General features: G+C 34.4%; 1 long non-coding RNA gene across 1 annotated transcript; it reads left to right on the forward strand.

Moving 5' to 3' along the window:
- The first annotated feature begins 817 nt into the window (after positions 1 to 817).
- Positions 818 to 7,530, forward strand: LOC128668601 (uncharacterized). The gene is made up of 3 exons (XR_008404243.1): positions 818 to 1,061; positions 1,141 to 1,268; positions 7,443 to 7,530. It is a non-coding gene; the product is annotated as an uncharacterized LOC128668601 (long non-coding RNA).
- Positions 7,531 to 7,992: the final 462 nt, after the last annotated feature.

Genomic DNA, 7,992 nt, shown 5'->3' on the forward strand with positions numbered 1-7,992 from the left:
TTAAATAATTGCACCTATACTTGTCATAATTTTTTACATGCGCATATTTTCTGCTTGTTTTTTTGTAATTAATTAAAAAAAAATTAAAAAATTACTCGCCCGCTACCTTCACGCGTACAATTATTCTTATTGCCACAATTATAAAATAAAATTTTTTTACTACAAAAAAGTATTCGAATCGGCTAATACTCGAGACGGGTAAATTTGAATAGTACAGACGATAAGGAGTTTGCGGCAAAAGCGAGACCAGAGACGGATCAAAATGTGTGCGTGTGTGCGCGAGTTGCCAGACCTTTACAATTCTCATCCTCCTCCTCATCTTGATCGTACCGGCGACGGTGATAGTGGTGGTGGTCGTCGTCGTCGTCGTCAAGTCCCGGGTCAATTCGCGAACCGAGTCTCGCCGTTAGTTGCCCAGATGGCGGGATTGCGCATTTTTGCACATGAGTAAGAGACGCGCGATTATGTGTGCGTATTCTCTCGTAGTCGGGACGTCGCGTGTAGTTGTGTAGTGCCTCCCCGTATACCTTTTTCATTAGTTGTTTCTCCAAACGACTTTACACAATATATATTTTATTCCAAGTAAAAAAAATAATTTTTTTAGTAACGTCATCATCAGTACTCACATCAATAAGTACAATAAATATAATAGTATAAAAATGGTGATAAGAATGGACAAAATATTTGAGCGAATAATCGATCGGGCTTAAGTTGACAGCAAATCAACGTCCTACGTTGTCTAGGTTTTGTGACTGTGTGTACACCAGTAACCAGCATAGCATAGCAGAAAAGCACACAACTTCATACTATCATACAACTCAGCACAGCAGTACTCTTACATACTCGTGAGCCCGAGAGTGTAAAGCAGTGCCGGTGGCAGCGGCACCAGCGGTGGTGGCCGCGGTGACTACGAACGTGTGTGGGTATTTAGAGAGTAGAGAGGAGAGACACCCAGAGAAAGAGGATTCCGAGTTGCGGTGAAGAGCAAGAGGAGTTTCCGTATTCGTGCTGCTGTGTACTGGAGTAGTCATCATCATCATCGCCGTCGTGTGCTTTCATGTGTAAGTGTCGCGTGCATTTATATATATATATATTAACAGGGTATATTATACATATATATTTATTTTTATATATGCCAAGTTTTAGAGTTTTTTTATTGCCGAGCTGGGAAAAGAGAAGAGACACGAGACACCGCGACCACGACCATGACGATGACGATGACGACAATGATAACGACAAGAGAATCGGACAATATTCGCGATTTATATGTATGTATATCAACAGTATCTTTTATACGCGTATAGTAAGTGCCGGTCACACGTGAAAAAAATTTTTAAATTATAGTCCGGGAATTTATTAACCACGAATAGTTTAAATTACTGCGAAAACGGAGTAATTTTTTTTTTTTATTTTTTTACCCCGAGTGTTTCAAGTGTCAAGTGATAAAGTTAAAAATTTCAGAAAGATATCTATATAGAGATTTAATTATTGAATATCTATTGCTGTACGTATGTTGTATTTGGTGGCAAAGTGTGTATGGTATAAATTAACAGCTCGTGTGTTATGTTAGTTGGGTCTATATTTTTGCGTGCGGTGTATTCTGTATACAGAGTAGCACAGAGTAGACTAAAAGACGTGTGATGGTCGCTGTTGCTGAGCGAGACTCACTGACCGGAAATATATAAGCCTTGAGAGCTAGAGTTTGCTCAGTACTCCAATACACAACTGAGTACAGTAGCCACAAGTATAATAGTCATTTACTTAACTTTTTTTTTTACTTCATTTTTTTACTTTCTGTTCTTTATTTTTTTCGAGCTTTGTATGAAATGAAAGATATTGTGCTGGGAATGAATAAGAGACATCAAAAGTTTAAGACTACATTTATACATACATTTATATGTATATATATCTGGAGAGGGCTTTTGATTTGTATATAAATGTACACGAGTAACAGTAGTTGTAGACTCTTTAAATTCTAGAAGTTTTTTTTTCTTTTTATTTTATGATTATTCTATGAGTAAGTTTTGTGCGTATATTCGTGTGATATGTGAGTTGGTCGGTGACCAGAAGGACGCTGGTATATATATATATAATATATATATATATATGTATGTAATGTATGGAGGAGGTGAGGAGAGACCAGAGTAGTAGTGGATCGAGAGGGAGACTCAGTCGTGCGCGCGAGAGGGCAGTGATCTCTCGGGGAGCGGCGACCTGACACCAACGACCGATAGCTATAGGATATATACATCCATCTCGCTCTGTTCAAGATCCCAGACTCCACGATCTTACACTTTTAAACTCATCTCTACCCTCAGATACTCGGACCATTCCAAGACGTTATTTTTTTCCTCTATTTTATCATCATGGTGTCTTACTATACTCTCGTCATCTCCTTGCCTAATGAGTACACCATCATTTCATCGTATTACCAAGGTAAAGTTATATTCATGAAGGTCTTTTTTTTTCTCACCTATACTCGGCTATTTTTTATATTTTTTTTATCTTCCTTTCCTCACTGTTTTATATTTTATGTAAATGTACATGTATGTGTGTTGAGGAAAAAAAAGGCGAGAGAGTGAGAGAGAGAGAGAAACTGGCAACGACACGCGGTCGCTAAACTTTTTTTTTATCTGTCCGCGAGAGCCTCGTGCTCATCAGAAATCGCATGGCATAAGCTAAAAATTTTTTATTTTTCACTGGTAATAGAATTACAAATTAACAGTTTGCTTTAAATTAATTTATTGATTTATTCTTATCATCATTTAGATAAATTTATCATAGTAATTTTTAAATTTACTTTCAGGAAATAATAATTTTTTTTTACTCCAAAATAAGTTAACATAAAAGTGTGAAAAATGAATAATGAAATAATAATAATAACAATGGTGACTACGTAACTCGAGCCTGTTGTCTGGGTTCAAGTCTTTAACGGTCACGGTGTTATACATATAGTCCACCGTTCATTCATAAAATACCTACTTTGATGTACATATAATATTCTCAATAATGCGCACAACAGGCTGGCACAACATTGACGTCCTCCGTACACTCCAAAGACTTTAATAAAATAAAATAAAATAGTAATTATGAAAGTACCAGCAATGTTATTAACTATTATCGACAGGCAACATCAGTTTACAATAACATCGTACATCATATATGATATATATATAACGAGTTACAGCTCAACGCGCAGAGATATAATATGTCTGTATATTATAAACGATCAAGGGTTCAATTTTACTATATATATTTATACTAATTCCTCTCCTCATGCGTGGGCTGTATACGTGTATTCATTATGAATGTTATGATCTCTTCCGTTCCCTCGTGCTTCCAAGTTTACTGACCCGTTAGTTATTTCAACTCTGTCCGTCACACAGAATTATTTAATCAGCCAGACTTTTTTTTCCACTTCATTTTTATTTTCTTTTCTCTCTTTTACGCAGTTCTATGACCGGTTTTTACCAACTCATATACATGTTATACACTTTTTAAGTCTATATATATTTTTTTAAAATATATTTATGTAGGAGTTTGTTCTCCATGTTTCGGTTGGGTTTGAAATAAAAAATATGGCGAGGAATAGTAAATGGAAAGGAAAAAAAAGGAGGCGGAGCGTTTTCACGGGCCCAATTCTTGATGTGTCTAGTAAAGGGCCAGGTAAAGTATTTTCCGAATGCAGTGTCCCGATATCCCCCCACCAAAGGGTGTCTCCCGCACGTCCTCTGCCCCTTGAAAAACAAGAAGGCGGGGCTAGTTGAGCCCTTGACATGACTTTCCAATAAAAAACATTCTTTCACAGTATCACGACACATTGTTTACTTTACTTTGTTTACTCTGACATGTTCATTTATTTTTTATTACACGGATTTTATTTTTATTCCATTTTTTATTTAAATATTATCGTGTCACAGACACTTCTTATTTTATCATTTTCACTGCAATAACATTTTTTAGCTACTCAATACTGCGGACAATAACAATAGTACAGTACAGTAATCATTTTTACCGCCGAAATATTCTATGGATAAAATAAACTTTGAATATTTAAAAATGGAGCATTGTACCGTTTACTTTGATACCATTTTTTTTTAATTTTCCGATTATTCCTGTGTGAATTTACTATTAATTTTTTTTTATCTTATTTTCTTGAGAAAATTCAATTTAAAATACGGCTTTTTCGCTTGTATATATTTTCTTATAGAAACCAACTTTCATCAAATCGAAAACAAGACAAACAAAAATATAAAGTTGAGTTTCTCTATCTCGTTTTTATATCTTTGATCCTTTTAATTTATTTTAAACTCTCCTACGCTAAAAAAGAAGATAAATATTCCATTAGTATTATTTATTTATTTATTATTATTTCTTTGTAACAATTTAAGTCAATTGATTCTGCAGCAAGAGAAAAAAATGATAATAAAAATAAAAAAGTCCACGTAATAATAATAATAATAATAATAATAATATTGAAAGAGCAACAATATGTATCTCAATTCCTTTGTTATATTTAGTATCGAATAAATTCGGTCATCAACCTCAAACTTTGCCGACTGGTTGTTTTCCCCCAAAGTCTAGAGGGTCTGTAGGAGGTCTGAAAACGTCTTCTACCCTTCTTGGCTGGGAAAATAAGTGCCGCCGATCGTGCCGGAGGGTGTATGCCTGGCACCCGCCCACCACCCGGGTGACCGTGGGGTGCCGCGAACACGTAACAATGTTGCGGTAGGCCTCTAGGCCAAACCTCATTTGTATCTATATATATATACATATTTCTACACTCTTCTGTCTCTTGTCTCCACCCTTATTTCCTTTTCTCTCTGGTCTTTCTTATAAATTCATCTCGAAACTGAACACAATAAAACTCACAACTTTTATTTAGATTCTTTTTCAACAACTTGTTTCCTGCCTTTGCGAAGTAGTTTTTTTCATCTCATTATGTACATATATGCCAGCAGTATTGTGTCCATGTGTGTACGTTATACCCTTGAAGTCACTCGCAGGTCGAAGGCCATTTTCCGTCTCGTGTCAGTCTAGTCGCAGTAGTCATCCGATCCCTCTTGAGGGCGCTCCGGTTTGCCAGACGCACATGTGTGTGTCGTCCTCGTCGTGCTAGACACTACATATATGCATATATGTATACATGTGTGTACTTTTATCACATAAAAAAATATTTCTTTTTGTCAAGTGATCCGTACTCGAGTAATAATAAAGCATACGGGGGTGAACATATTTCTTTTATATTAGAAATGGAAAAAATAATTTGTTTTTTTCATTAATTATTACTTTTATAATATTAATTGATGTTGTAATTTGTTGGTTTTTATTTGCCATGGATGAGATACTTTGAAATTTATTTTAGGGTGATATATCTGGTGAAAACTCTAACAATGACCTCATTTCCGCTCTCAACTCACCTGTGACTGTCATTGTCAGTTTTGCAGAGTAACTTTTAATACAATTGGAATTTAATTAATTAAATTAAAAATACACATAAATGTTTATTTTCAATTTTACAAAAAAATATTTTTTATTTAAAGTAAATAAATCATTATTTTTCAATATGAAATAAATAAAAATAAAAAAAATTCCAACATCAATTTCAATAAAAGTGACAAAAAATAAAAATAAAATCTATAATAAAATAAAATTGTCTATTGTATACATTCTTGTCTTGCAAAAGCTCTTCATTTTTCCACGACTTTTCTATAGTTCCATCGATCACGCATCCGCACGTACGATCCATACTCACACTCGCATACACGTATTCACAGACACACGTTTCAGTCTCTCTGTATACGTTATGTCCTCCCATATAACCTCCCCGCAGTTTCTCTCAACATTACTCTTCGACGTCAGAATATCCATATATATATATATATATATATATATATATATATATATATATATATATATATATATATATATTAAGCTCAGACTGTCGTCACCGCGTCTATATTATATATACATCTTATATGTAGACTCACACAGTCCACCAGTATATCTCAGGACTCAGGAGTTAAAGAGACGCGATGATGATATGAAGAACCTGGAAGACTGAGTGAGAAAGAGAATATCAGTAGAGTAGTGGTATGGAATCGGCGACGAGGGAGTTTTATGTATATATACATATATATGTATGGTATATAGTATTATATAGAGAGGAAAGGAATAGAAACCTTTACCCGACGACGACGACTACGACGATGGAAGACGTTCAAGTACTGGTAGAAGAATACAGTAGTAGTAGTAGAGAAAATCACAAGGAAAGACGGATAGAAGCTATTACTACTACTACTATTATTATTACTACTACTACTATTACTACTACTATTACTACTACTACGAAGGCAAAAGGAACAGAAAGTATGGGATGAGTTGAGGAGGAGAAGGTTGAGGTTGCTGGAGGCCGATTCTCGTCTCAACTTCGTCTGGCCCTATACTACTTAGTAAAGGGTTCGTCTCTACCTTTTATTTTCTTTCTTTTTCTTCTACTTGTACTTGTTCTCCGTGATTTTCCTTCATCTTTTTCTTCTTCTTCTTCGTCTTCTTATTCTTATTCTCTACGTTCTCTTGAGCATGAGCTCTGTTCAACTCCTTCCTCAGCTACTGGCTCTCCTTTTACCACTGAAAGCTACAGGCTGTACAACTGCTAAGCTCACCAGTACACGTTACACGTTTATGAACCTTAAGGTATACCTCTGGTAAAAATGCTCACGTGTGTATGTACACACACGCAGATACCTTGGTATAAATTAAAATGTACATTAGCGCTTTAGATGTATACAGAATAAAAAACATTCTTCTCTAGGGTCACCGTACGATCCAACATTTGCGCGTTGATCTCCAAGTTGAATAACTTGTGATTAATTGAAACATATTATATCTACTTCGCGGTGCCGGGTTCCCTTGAAAAATTTTATGCACGTGATTTTTTATAACTTTCCATAAGTATACATTTAAATATATATAAACATATCGTTTGATTTGGGAATGAGGTTTTCATATTTTTTTATAATATGGTCACGCGATTTATAGACTACTGTAAACTAGTACTACTTGTGTTACTAAATTGCTATACATATATAAATATAAAAGTATATAGTTATGTATGTGGCCACTGAGCAGTAGTTCAATCGTTTTGTTGGGAAAAAAACTTTTTTGTCTTTAGCATCACGCGAACCTAAGCTCAGCTACTGATGATGCAGATCATTGTCTACGCTATATATTTTATATAGATATATATACAATAAATCACGCAACTCGAAAATAATTCCCAACTATTATTCCCTCATTCGTATATTTATAATCTGTTATAAATAATGACTATGGTATTACTATTTATCTACTATTAAATATTAAAATTTAAATCTTATAATATTTGGCGGTAAAAAAATTTAAATGCAATTTAATGGTTTGTTTTAAATATTTTATTGTAGATAAAATATTTAACAAAAAAAAGAGGTTTGGATTAAAAAATACAAAAAGAGGAAATAAAAAAAAGCGAAAGAGGTTTATCGACCTCGCAGAAGGGCCTCGAGAGGTCGATGCAACAGCCAGCGGGTGGTCTATAATGCCGTGCAGCAGCAGCAGCATCAGCCGACGAACCAACCAACGAACCAACGAATAACCCAGCCAGCAGCAGGAGCATCCAGAACTGCCGACGTTCCTCTTATTCTCTGCTCTCTTCCATTCTATTATTTTCTCTTTTAACTTCTCTCATCCTCTCGGTTTGGTTTGTCTTCTTTATTTTTTATTTCTTTACTTCTCTCGACGTTTATCACTGTAAATGTAGAGAAGCATATATATATATATACATATATATTCCTCCATGCATTTTATATTTTTCACTCTGGGTTCTATATAATACTACACGCTGCATATAAAAACGCGAATTTGAATTCTAAAAACATAAAGATTAAAATTATTATTATTATTCAAATGAATATCTTTTGTTTAAATAATATGTAATTATAATATATATATGTA

Source organism: Microplitis demolitor, chromosome 1, assembly GCF_026212275.2.
Source record: "Microplitis demolitor isolate Queensland-Clemson2020A chromosome 1, iyMicDemo2.1a, whole genome shotgun sequence".
Classification (NCBI taxonomy): Eukaryota; Metazoa; Arthropoda; class Insecta; order Hymenoptera; family Braconidae; genus Microplitis; species Microplitis demolitor.